At 53.0% G+C, this 12940-nt stretch overlaps 1 protein-coding gene across 1 annotated transcript in view; it reads right to left on the minus strand.

Moving 5' to 3' along the window:
- Positions 1–12940, minus strand: part of Pacsin1 (protein kinase C and casein kinase substrate in neurons 1) — a 48455-nt gene that overhangs the window by 34368 nt on the left and 1147 nt on the right. The gene's annotated exons all lie outside the window — the stretch shown is intronic.

Genomic DNA, 12940 nt, shown 5'->3' on the forward strand with positions numbered 1-12940 from the left:
CTGAGAGTCGATTTTAAGGGTTTTCCCCTCATACAGAAGTATGCAATGTGAAACGTGTTCATCAGCTCGACTCAGCCATTCCACAACGCATATGAATTTGGGAACATCAGGTTGGGACACCCTAAATATATACAATTTTTATTTGTCAATTAAAAATAATAAGGATAATAAAAAGAGGCCAGGGCCTGCCTATAATCCCAGCAACTTGGGAGGCTGAGGCAGGAGGATCTCAAGCTGGAGGCCAGCATGGGAAGGTCTTGTCTCAAAATAAAAAAATAACAACAACTGGAGCTGGGCGCAGTGGTGCAGGGGCACGTACCTGTACTCCCAGGGGCTCCAGAGGCTGAGCAGGGCTATCTCAAGTTCAAGGCCAGCCTCAGCAACATAGCAAGACCCTGACTCGAAGTAAAAAATAAAAGGAGGAGGAGGAAAGAAACAGTGAGGTGCCAGGTTGGGCCGTCCCCCGCGAGGCCGGAGAGCCCTCTTTGGGGACGTGGTCACATTCTAAACGTGGGGTCCTTGCGTGGTGCTGCACCCTCAGTGGGTGGAATCTTGGCTTCCAAGAACAACAGGGCGGAAACAGGAGAGGTCCCGCTCACTGTCACACCCTGTGACAAGTCTGGGCCCAGAAATCCTGCTTCCGATAGGGGAAAGGCTTCTGCAGGAGCCACCAAGAGTCCCATGAAGCTTTCAGCTACAGCTGCCCCCCGCCCCCACCCCTAGGGTTCCTTATGGCAAAACAAACAAAAGGTGTCACCACCCTGTCATCCCAAGGGGCCTTACACCACACACCAAGGGGCAGGGAAATAGCTCTGGCACCCAGGGGGCTCCCAGGTGTCTCTTGGCACCCTCTGTCCGTGTGGAGGGTGGACAGGTGACTCTAGTGCTCCAGCTGCTAGCCAAGGGCAAGGAGGAGCTCGGGCAGAGGTGGCCCTGACACCGGTGGTCGTGAGCCTGGCGCCCACCTTGCTGGCCCTGCCGTCTCACCCTCCCCAGGAGGAGACCAAACTGAATTCCAAAGGAGCCGCTCCCAGACGGTGAATTATTACCAGGGCGCAGGCCTCTGGGTGCTCGAGGGGGACGGCAGAGGGTGCTGGAGACACCCGGGCACCCCCACAGCTCCGAGGGCACTTTGGACCTGGTGGTGGGAGTGTGGCCTGCTGATGGCATTGCCCTTGACCTATGGGAGCCACCTCCCAGATCACACTCCTCCCTGGAGACAGCCTGCATGAGTGACAGGTCAACAGGGGGTCACAAAGGCCTGGGCCCCCTGCTCCATCCTGGACAACTCTCAGAGCCAACCCAGCCTGAGGGCTTGTGGGGGTGGGCGGAAGCCTCTGCGGTGACCTCTTCTTCAGCCTGATCCACATCCACATCTCCTGCAGCCAAACTCCACTCTGTTTCCCCAGGGGCCAGACCAACAGCTCCCAACAGTGAAACAAGGGAGAACAATTGTCACCTCTCAGGTCATGGATGACCTCACACGGAGCAAAAGAGCTCATTCCACAGGAGGCTCCAGAACAGACAGATCTGATCCACGATGACAGGAGGTGGGACTGTGGCTACAGGGCAGGTATTCCCCAGGAAGGGGCGTGAGGGAATCTTCTGGAGTTTTCTGCATCCTGTTCCATGAACACCGATGTGCATGCACATTAGTCCTCGATCCAAAAATGCACCAACTCCCAGGCCGCAGCCCAGTTAAATCAGAAATTGAGAAACCCCTGGCTGGGGTCTGGGGAAATGGAGAAGAGATGCTGTCCCAGCACGTGGAGCAACTGAACCAAGGCTCCACAGCAGGAGGAAAGACAGGGTCACATCAAAGGGACCCACAGAAGACAGCACCCAGGGAGGCTGCAGGTGGGAAGGGAACAGGACAGCCCAGTGTGTGGTACCTACTAAATCTGAGGCGAGAGCTTGGGAACAGGGAGGCCTTGGACTCCCTCCCCAGCACTGTAGGGAGGGGGTGGGGAAGACCGTGGGCAGCAATGTCTCCTTGCTGTGTGACCCTGGGGCAGTCACCTCCCCTCTCTGGTCTCAGTGTTCTCCCTGCAGTGGAAGGGCTAGATGAGGCCTGAGGCTGGAGGGCAGGCTGCCTTCATTCATGTGTGTTGCTATAACAGATCCCACAGACTGGGTCATTCACCATGAACAGGTCCTGATTTCTCCCAATTCTGGAGCCTGTGAAGTCCATGATCAAGGTGCCAGCAGCATCGGGTGGGGACTTGGGTGCTGCCCCATCCCATGGTGGAAAGCAGAAGGGCAAGAGGCTGCGGGCTCACAGCTGGAGCCCACTCTCGCCATCGGGCACCTGCCTGCAGCAGGACTAATGGCCTCGGGGCCGCCCCTCAGTGCTGTTCCAGTGGCCACTGGAATTCACCGTGGGTTTGGAGGGGACTTCGTCACACCCTGACAGTCACACACCTGGGGCCCCGGGCTGCCCCAGGGCCCTTCACACCGCAGTCCTGCGCCTTCCTCCAAGTGACCTGCACTCAGCGTCCTTACCTGCAAGGCGGGCATGATGGCCCCCATGTCCCCAGAGGCTGGGACACGGCCTCCTTCCTCGCTGTCAGCTGAGGACTGCGCTGAGTCTAAGGACAGCACCACACTGTCCCAAAGCCCTGGTCCCCTGCACCGTGCTCCCCGTCCCCCGTGCCCCCAGGACCAGGTCTCCCTCACCGCAGAGCCTTTCTGTCAAGAGAGACGCGCCGTCATTTCCCTCAAGTAAGAGAAACAGCCCTCCCCAGACTGGGGGCCCTGCCCTGGCTCAGCCCTGGGTGGCGGAGGCTGCCCTGGAAGGCCCGGCCTCCTCCCGGCCTCCACTCCCTCCTGGGCCTTTCCAGGCAGACTCTGGCCCCCAGCCACCATGACCCCGCAGTGAGTGCAAGTCACCAGGGCCCTGGCTGGTCTCCACTGCTCCTCCATGCCAGGCACCCTCCACCCTGACCACGGGCCACCTCACGTCACTCCTCTGTGCCCCCAGGTGAGCCTGAAGGCCGGGGCTCGAGTCTGAGGCCTCTTCCGTTCTCATCCCATCCAGTCCTTGGTGACATTGGGGCCACTGTCCTCAGCTCTGCCACTGACTGGCCATGACAGTCCAGCCGCCTCCTCAACCATCCTTGGAAGAGGTCAGGCAAACCTGATGTCCCAAACAGCGTGCCAGCTGCTCCAAGCCGGCCTCCTCCTCAGGACCCGCAGCGACGTGTGCTCCGGTGTCTTCACACCCCACGCCCCGTCCACCCCACACCCCGCCCACCCTCCTCCACCTGGAGTCAGATTCCTGCCATTGTCAGGCCTCGACTTAGAAGCCACCTGTCACAGCCCACCTGCCACCACCACCTCTTCTGGCTGATGGGACTCTGCCACCTCCTGCCAGGTCTCCCTGCTTCCCCCCTCACCCCTGCCATCTGTTTGGCAGACAGTGGCTACAGTCACCTTTTAAAAACATGAATGTTTATTGATGTGTCACACCCCTGGGACTCATCCTTACTGAGAACAAGATCCCTACAGGTAGCTACAGGAGGGCCCCAACCTGTTCATTATCCTTACCTCTGGCCTCTCCCCCACCCCCCTGCTCTTCTCTGGGCACTGTGTCCTTCCCTCGAACACATCAAGCTCTTTCCTGCCTCAGGGCCTTTGCACTTACTGTGTCCTGTGCCCCACAGTTGACATTAGTGTTCACTCTCGGTGTTGTACATTCTATAGATCCTGAGCAATGCAAGATGACGTGCGTCCAAGATTCGAGTGTCATGCAGAACAGTTGTCTTGCTCTAAAAATCCTCCGGGCTCCACCTAGTCACCCCTCCCTCACCATTAAATCCCTGGCAACCACTGATCTTTCCACCACCTCCAGTTTCGCCCTTCCCGAGGTCAGCAGTTGGAATCCTGCCACACGCAGCCTTTTCAAATCACCCTCTTTCACTCAGTGCTATGTGTTAAAGTTCTGCTGGTTGTCCCTTGGCTGGATGGCTCATTTCTTTTCAGCACTGAGTAACACTTGATTGTCTGCACACACTAACTGTTCACCTACTGAAGGACATCTCGAATGCTTCTAAATTTTGGCAATTAAATTCCTTGACATTTGGGCTGGGGCTGTAGCTCAGTGGTAGAGTATTTGCCTGGCACGCACAGGGCCCGGGTTCACCCCCAGCACTAAAAAAAAAAAAGGAGAAGAAGAAGAAGAAATGTCCTTGACATTGACAACGCACAACAGCATGATAATGGCTAAAGAAAACGCAGTCTGGGTTGAACCCAGCCATCCCCAAATCTGACCATGCACAATTCATGTGCCACCCCCTACCTCCTAGTCCCAGGAGGACTAGCTCTTCTCTCAGTTGGGGCAACCAGTAAAGGATTCTCCTTGAAGAAGAGGAGCTGAGGACACGGGGCGGGTCCTCAGGTTAGTTTCTAGAATTCAAAATGTCTACTGCTCGATACTCCAATTGCAGTGTCTAAAGACACCCCCACACAGATCCACAGGGGAAAGGGCACCTGCAAAATGACAAAGTCATCTACAGCCGGGAACGGTGGCACATGCTTATGATCCCAGGGTCTCGGAGGACTGAGGCAGGAGGATCTCCAGTTGGAGGCCAGCCTGGGAAAGTTAATAGGACCTTTCTCAATAAGAAATCAGCAGGGGTGTGGATGAGGTTGAGTGGTAGAGCACCCCTGGGTTCAACCCCAGTACCCCTCAACACACCAATTACAAATCATATATCCAACAAGGGTCCGACATCCAAAATAAATAACTAAAAATTCAACAATAGGATAGTTACACAATTAAAAATTGGGCACAGACTATGAAAAGACATTTATCTAGAGAAGATACACAGCCTGCCCGGCATAGAGGAACATGCCTACAATCCCAGCTGCTCTGGAGGTTAAGGGAGGAAGATCACAAGCCCCAGGCCAGCCTGGGCAACTCAGAGAGGCCCTATTTCAAAATAAAACATGAACAAAGGGCGGGGGATGTAGCTCAGTGGCAGAGCACCCTGGGTTCAATCCCTGATACGCAGCGGGGGGGAGCCTGGTGCGGTAGTGCACACCTGTGACCACTCAGTGACTCAGGAGACCAAGACAAGAAGACTGTGGTGGCCCACACCTATGATCCCAGTGGCTCAGGAGGCTGAGGCGGATCGTGAGTTCAAAGCCAGCCTCAGCAACTTAGCCAGGCCCTAAGCAACTCAGTAAGACCCTGTCTCAAAATAAATAAAATTGGCTGGGGATACAGCTCAGAGGTCCAGTGCCCTTGGGTTCAATCCCTGGTACAAAAGAAGAAGAAGAAGGAGGAGGAGGAGGAGGAGGAGGAGGAGACTGGAAGTTCAAGGCTGGCCTAAGCACCTAGTGATGCCCTGTCTCAAAATAATAATGATTAATAATAATAAAAAGGTCAGGGGATGTAGCTCAGTGGTAGAGCACTTGCCTAGGATGCTTAGGGCCCTGTGTTCAATCCCCAGACCTGGGGGGGGGGGGGAAACTTGGCAAAGATGAGGAGAAACTGGAACTTCAATGCATCCTGGGTGAGAATGAAGAACCATGCAGGCTGTAAAACCATCTGCAGCCCCTCACAAGGTTAAACACTGAGTGACCATATGGCCCAGTAATTCTGCTCCTAGGTGTGAACTCAAAAGAAATTAAAAGATGTGTTGACAAAAATACTTGTATATAAATGCTCTGTAGAAGCATTATTCATAATAACCAAAAAGAAGAAACAACTTAAATGTCCATCGATGGATGAAAAGATAAGTAAAATGTGGTATATCCACATCATGGGATATTATGCAACCATCAAAAAGAATGAAGTAGTTACATGCTACCCATGCACAAACCCTAGTGACATTATACTAAGTGAAAGAGGCCAGTCTCAAAAGGCTTAACTGATTCCATTTATAAGAAACGTCCAGGAAAGGCAAATCTATAGAGACAGAAAGTATATTTGGTGGTTGCCTGAAGCAAGGAGTCTATTTGGTTTCCAACACATACAAAGTAAAAACAAAAACAAAACATCAATATCTTTTACCCTAACTATTTAGAATTGTGGATACCTTTGCAGGTAGCAAGGGGCTTGTGGTGGGGAAGGGCCCCAGGGTCTTTTTTTTTTTTTAAGTTTTTTTTTTTTTCCTATACTGGGAATTGAACTGCAAGTGCTTTACCACTGAACAACATCCCCAGCCCTTTTATAATTTGTTTATTTTGAGTCAGGATCTTGCTAAATGTTCTAAGCTGGTCTCAAACTTGCTATTGTCCTGCCTCAGCCTCTCAAGTGGCGGAGATCACACACTGTGCCACTATGACAGATCAGAGGTCTTTCAGACGTGTGACAATCACATGATTGAGATATATGGTGGTGAGCTACATGGTGGTGACTTGGGTGTGAGCTCTTGATTAATTTGTTAAGATGTCTAAACTATTTTATACAGGTTTCTGTTTTTTAAACAGAAAAAAATACTCAATGGTCACCTTTGGAGGTTTCTTTGGACGTTTCATTTCTCTAAAATTGCTGAATAAAAAGAAAAACTGGCCAGGCACAGTGTGCACGCCTGTAATCCCAGCAGCTCCAGAGGCCGAGGCAGGAGAATACCAAGTTCAAAGGCAGGCTCAGCTATTTAGCGAGGCCCTAAGCAATTTAGCAAGACCCTGTCACAAAATAAAAAATTAAAAGGGTCGGGATGTGGCTCAGTGGTAAAGCGCCCCTGGGTTTAGTCTCTAGTACCAAAAAAAAAGAAAAAAAGAATAGAAAAAGAAAGACCGGAGCTTTTGTGTTATAGGCACCAGATGTCAGAATAACAAAGGGAATTTTTTTTATTATTATAAGTCTAGCTGCTAAACAAAATGACCAAATTAGAAAAAAATCGCCATCTGGCCCGGAGTTTAAATGCAACGGAAATCAAACCCTAAGTTGCAGTAAAGGGGGGTGGCCGCAGCTCTGGGGCTCCTCGGTGCCCTGCGCCCCCGCACCCCAGCTGCCACCTGGAGTGCTGACGCTCGGGCCAGCCGCCCGGGCAGCTCCCACGAGGCGGTCGGTGCAGGAGCTCCGTCCGCAGTTTCCCGTCTGAGATTCACAGCGACGTCCCGAGTTCTGCCGCCGGCACAACCGCTGCAGCGCGGCCCCCGGAAGAAGCCTCCAGACCGAGGTCCGGGACGGGGCTCGCAGCCTCCGCCGCCGCAGCCCAAATGAGCGACGGTGCGGATCCGCCGGCCAGCGACCCCGCGGCCTGAGCGACAGCAGGGACCGTCCGGCTTCGGGCCTCACCCAGCCCCCCGCCCAGGCAGTCTGGGGGTCCCCATCCTACGTCCCTCAGGAGGCAATTCTTGACTTGGTTCTTCCGGTCGGGCTTGAAGGCTACTGTGACTGTGGCACAGGCCAGTCCCCGGCCTGGGCACGGTCACCGGAGCCCAGTCAAGCCAGCTCTGCGCTTGCCAGGCCCGCAGGGACCCGGGGGCGGAGCCACCAGTGCCCAGGCCCCGCCCAGCCATCCCGAACCAATAACAACGGGCGGGGCGGGGCGGGGCGGGGCCGAGCCGGGGCGGGGGCGGGGCGGGGCGGGGCAGGGGCGGGGCCAGGGGCAGGGATCAGGCCCCTGTAGAGTCCGTCCGGGGCAGGGCCAAGTGGGCAGGTGAGACGGTCCCCGGTCACCCAACACCCCGGGAGCAGACAGCTGTGGCAGCCTGGCGTCTGATGGAGATGCTGATAGAGGTGACACCAGATACCCTGCTGTGGGAGGGGTTGGGAAGGGGAAGCAGAAGAGGAAAGAACCTCGTTCAGACCCACAGATGAATCACACACTCACAGAAGGACGCGGCTGGAAGCTTTAACCCCCTTTGCAGCCTCAGTTTACCTACCTGTAAAGGGATCGCTGTGAAAGACGAAGGAACCTAGCACAATGCCCAGCACATAGTATGTGCTCAACAAATATGGAAGTTGAGGCTGCCAGGGGCTCTAGGATAACCAGCGTGGTAGGCGGCTAAATGCTGTACAGACCCATTGCTGGAAGCTCGGAGGCAAAGGGACAGAGAGTGCTTCCTTCACTGAATGGCCAACGCTCAGTTCAGGTCGCAGGACATCACACCCAATACGCACTCGCTCAACAGTCAACGGAACAAATGATAAGAGTAAATCTACAAACCAGCAACCCCCAAGTCCATTTATCAGCTAAGCAGAGGATCCCCAGCAAGACTCTGAGCTCAGTCTGTCCCTTTCCTGGCTGTGCAACTGAAAGCAATTCACTTCGCCTCTGAGAACCTCGGTTTCCATCTGCGAAATGGGAATATTGATAATTTAATTAATGATACTCTTCCCATAGGCTTGTGACCAGGCTCACAGCAGAAAATGGGCAGTGCCCTATTATCAGGTGGGGCCCCAATCTCCCAGCAGCTGTGGGTGCTGCCTGCTCCCAGCTGCCCCTTCTCCTGGGAGTGGCCCTTGGCTCACAGGAACCCCCCCTCCTGGAGATGCTCCTCTGCGGCTGCTGGAAGACCCAGGAGCATGATGGAAGCTGGCAGCGGCGGAAGTGGAAGGAAGGGGGCAAGTTCTGGGTACTTTGAAGGCAGAGCCAGGAGGATTTACAGATGCCTAGATAAGAAGATTCGAGAAGACAAACGAATCCAGCTACCAATTTATAGAGGGGACAGAGGAACGTGCCTAACTACACCACGGGGATGTGAGCAACCCAGGGAGCCTGCACATCTGTTTTCCCCAATAAACAAACTGCAAAGAAATGAGAAAAAGAGCCAGGTGCGGTGGCGCATGCTCCTAATCCCATCAGCTCGGAAGCAAGGCAGGAGGATCACAGGTTTGGGGCCAGCTTTAGCAACTTAGTGAGACACTGCCTTAAAAACTAAAAAGAACTGGGTACCGGTCGCAGTGGTACACGCCTGTAATCCCAGCAGCTCGGGAGGCTGACGCAGGAGGATGGAGAGTTCAAAGCCAGCCTCAGCAATGGCAAGGTGCCAAGCAACTCAGTGAGACCCAGTCTCTAAATAAAATACAAAATAGGGCTGGGAAAGTGGCTCAGTGGTCGAGTGCCCTGAGTTCAATCCTTTGTGCCAAAAAAATAAAAAGTGAAGACAAAGCTACAGATTGCAAGAGACTACAGCATATCAAGCAATCAATCACAATGTGTGGACTTTGGATCTTAGCTTAAATGAAACACACACACACACACACACACACACACACGAAGACATAGCTGAGACAGGAGGGAATGTGAATAGTAAGTGAATATTGGATGATATGAAGAAACTATTACTTCCTAGATACAATAATGGATTGTGGTTATGTTAGAAAAAGTCTTCATCTTTTAGGTACCTTTATATCTAGATATATTTAAGGTGAAATGATATCTGAGATTTGGTTTGAAATATTGGGAGCAAGAGAAGTGGAGATAGAAATTATACACTATGTTCATAAATGTTTATATTTTTCCATAATAAAAAAATTACAAATAAGAGGTACATGAGGACCTGGATTCAATCCCTAGCCCCCCCCAAAAAAAAAATCAAAGGCAGAATGGGAAACAGAATCCAAGAGAGGCGCTAAATGGCCCAAAGCCCCATGGTGAGTAAATATCGGCGCTGGGACCTCAGCTTGGACCCCAGACCCCTGCACCCCTCAGCTGCTTCTCTGGTCTGAAGGCAGATGGTCAAGGTGCAGGCAGACCAGGGTGCACCCAGGCAGGGAAGCCCAGAGGTGGAAAGCAAACTGGGTATGTGCCATGCCTGGGAGGAGTGGGAAAGCCCTGGGCCACCTGCCCCCGGAGGTCCACCGATGTGGACCATTTAAGATGCCAGCGTCAGCAATCCAGGCTGGTTGTCCTGCCAGGCTCCTAGCCACGCCCTCCTTGTGTTCCCACACAAGTCTCCTCCCCAGCCCCTGAGCCCACCCTCCCAGGCCAACTCCGCCCGCCCTGCGGTCACTCCGCCTGGGATGCCACCTTCTGTTCTTCTGAACCCAGCCATCCTTCCAGGCCCATTGCCTGCAGAACAGCCACCGGGGTTTCTGGAGCACATAGGCCCCAATCACTGAGGTCCCCGAGGAGGAGCCACGCTGCACAGCTGCGGCTGGTGGCTCAGTCCTGTGCTCACTGTGACCTCAGGCAAGCCCTTTAACCTCAGCTGCCTGGGGGGAACTTCATGAGGTTACTATGAATATGGAGTTAATAAATGTGAGCAAAGTTTTTGTTTTTGTTTTCTACCAGGAATTGAACCCCAAATCACGTATTCACTAATCCACATCCTCAGCCATTTTTAAATTTTTATTTAGAGACAGGGTCTCACTAGGTTGCTTACAGCCTAAGTTGCTGAGGCCAGCTTCAAAACTGCAATCCTCCTACCTCAGCCTCCCAAGCTGCTGGGATTACAGATGTGTGCCTCCATACCCAGCTGCCTGAGCCCTCTTTTGTGTCCCGTGGACACCCCACATTCCCCATGCTCCTTTCTGCAGCCCCCTGACACACATTTTACTGTCCCACCACAGCTTTTCGGTGGGAGATGGGGAGACAAGCCCAGAAGGGACCAGTTAGAAACCAATCACAGATTAAAAACTCTCCAAACCCAAGTTAGCAGCATGTGATTCAAATGAGAACATTTATTTCTCAAATGGGTTAGCATTATTTACTGACTCAATCTTTGACCATTGAAGCCTCCTTCATGGTCCATCATTTTATCATTCCTCAGCAGCGCTAGGGAGCCCAAATCCACAAATGTATGACCACTGTCTAAGCAGCATTCAGAAACAGCGCACAGATGCAAAATTCAAAACATCCAATTTCTAAAAATGCACATGCTAATGTTCTAAAACTGTCGCCTTCAAGCAACATCCACTGACCCCTCCCCCAGCACAAAAGAAGAGAAAATTAGGACCCCTACTGGCTCTCCCTCTCTCTCCACCCCTCCTCATCCAGCCTAGAGTGGCCAGACCAAGTCAATAAAAATGTAGGACACCTAGTAAATCGAGTTTCAGATAATGACAAATTTTTTATTTGTGCTGGGGACTGAACCCAGGGCCTCAACCGTGCTAAGCCTGAACTCTGTCACTAGCTACACACCCCAAATAATTTTTTTTAGTACAGGTACATCCCATGTACTATATACTTATGTAAGTATGTAGTATAAGTATATACTTATACTAAAAAACAATAATAAATGTTTTTATTTATTTGAAATTTAACTGTGCATTCAGTGTTTATTCGGCAAACCTACTCCAACACCCACCATGCATTTTAATATCAAGTGATGTTTAAATAATAGCCAAGGTCTGCTGGGTTCGGTGGTGCACGCCTGCGATCCCAGAAGCTCGGGAGGCTGAGACAGGAGGATCCTGAGTTCAAAGCCAGCCTCAGCAACTTAGCAAGGCCCTAAGGAATTCATCAAGACCCTATCTCTAAATAAAATACAAAAAGGCTGGAATGTGGCCCAGTGGTTAAGTGGCCCTGGGTTCAATCTCTGGCACCAAAAAAAAATGTAAAACCAAACCTAGCAGCCCGGCTCCTATATGGGGTGCTTACTTCTCCCAGCCCCTCCACCTGCTTCCCCTGGAGGGAGTACCCCAGCCCCCTGCAATCAGTGAACTCCCCCACTCCTAATGCCCCCCCTCCAGTCCCTTCTGTCCTGCCAGGCCCACAGTCAGTTTTACTTCCCCAGTCAGGTTTTCTGCCACCAACTCATTCTTACTGGGGGTGCATGCAAATTTCAGAAGGGGCTCCTCATCTTCCGTTGGGAGAAAACTGCTAAATATGACCTGAAATTGGCTAGGGAGACCAGTGGTCACTCGCTGCACAAGTACAAGCAAGGGCTTCTCTGTGCCTGGCCCTGGGGACATGGGGAACAGGACGCGAACCACACACCATGGACTCCACAGTCCAGGGGGAGACAGCAGTGGTCCCAGGAGAGGCGAGCAGGCTGTGGAAAGCAGCTCTGTGGTTGGGGCTCCCAGCCCAAGCTGCAGAAGCTTCTGGAAGGAAAAGAATCCTCGGGAGATGAGGGTGCAGCCTGTGCAAAGGCCTGCAGGCGAGAAGCAGGGTTGGGGGAGGAACTGAAAGCAGGTCAGAGCAGCTGAGGACGGAGGGAGGGTGAGACCAAGGGAGCCCGGGGCAGGGAGGGGAGCACAGACACATCTGGGAGACTGCAGGGCTGTCAAAGGAGCCACGCGGGCCAGGAAGGGCTCTGCAGATGGTGATGCCCTTCACAGGCACAGGCCAGTGGTGAGGCAGAATTCTTGGTGGCAATCCCTTTCCCCGCTCCTCCACACAGCAGGCCTATGAGACTTGCCCAGAGCTCACTGGGAGGACCCCAAAAGCTGAGGATACCCTAGCTTGAGCCTCCCCAATCCTTAGATGCTGACCTGGATTTCTCGCTCCAGGGCTGCCACAGAGGTGAAGAACTCTGGTCTTAACATAGCATCCCAGGAAGACTGGGCCACCAGGAGGCCCAAGGAGAGCAGGACTGCCCACCACGTGCTCAGGCCTAGGTAGGGGCCCTCACACCACAGCCCGATCAGAATCTCTGGAACTAGCAGGCTTGCAACACTTTTTTTCCCAAAACCATGGCTGCCCATCAGCCCCAGGACTAGGAAGGGTTAAGTGAAACTGTCAGGTTTGGGTGGCTCTTTGGTCCTGGGGAATGTAAGGAAAGTTCAAGGGGGGCTCACCCTGCTCCTTCAGTCACCCACTGTTTCCCAGAGACCCCATCCATTCATTCCATCTCTCATTCATTCTGCAAAGGTTTACTTGGTGCCCAACCCTGGTCAGGTGCAGGGTGGTGACAGAGATGAATCAGAGTCCTAGCCTGCAGGCACTCCTGTCCAGAGCACCACAGTCAAGACATAAATAAGCAAGCCTCCAGGCAGGCTGGTTCCAAGAGCAGAGGGCAGGAGGGAGGATCTCACCTGGGGTATCAGGGAAGCTGGGGATGGGGGTGCTGGTGAGAGGTGATTTGGACACTTGAT

Source organism: Ictidomys tridecemlineatus, chromosome 8 (assembly GCF_052094955.1).
Source record: "Ictidomys tridecemlineatus isolate mIctTri1 chromosome 8, mIctTri1.hap1, whole genome shotgun sequence".
In the NCBI taxonomy this organism is placed as follows: domain Eukaryota; kingdom Metazoa; phylum Chordata; class Mammalia; order Rodentia; family Sciuridae; genus Ictidomys; species Ictidomys tridecemlineatus.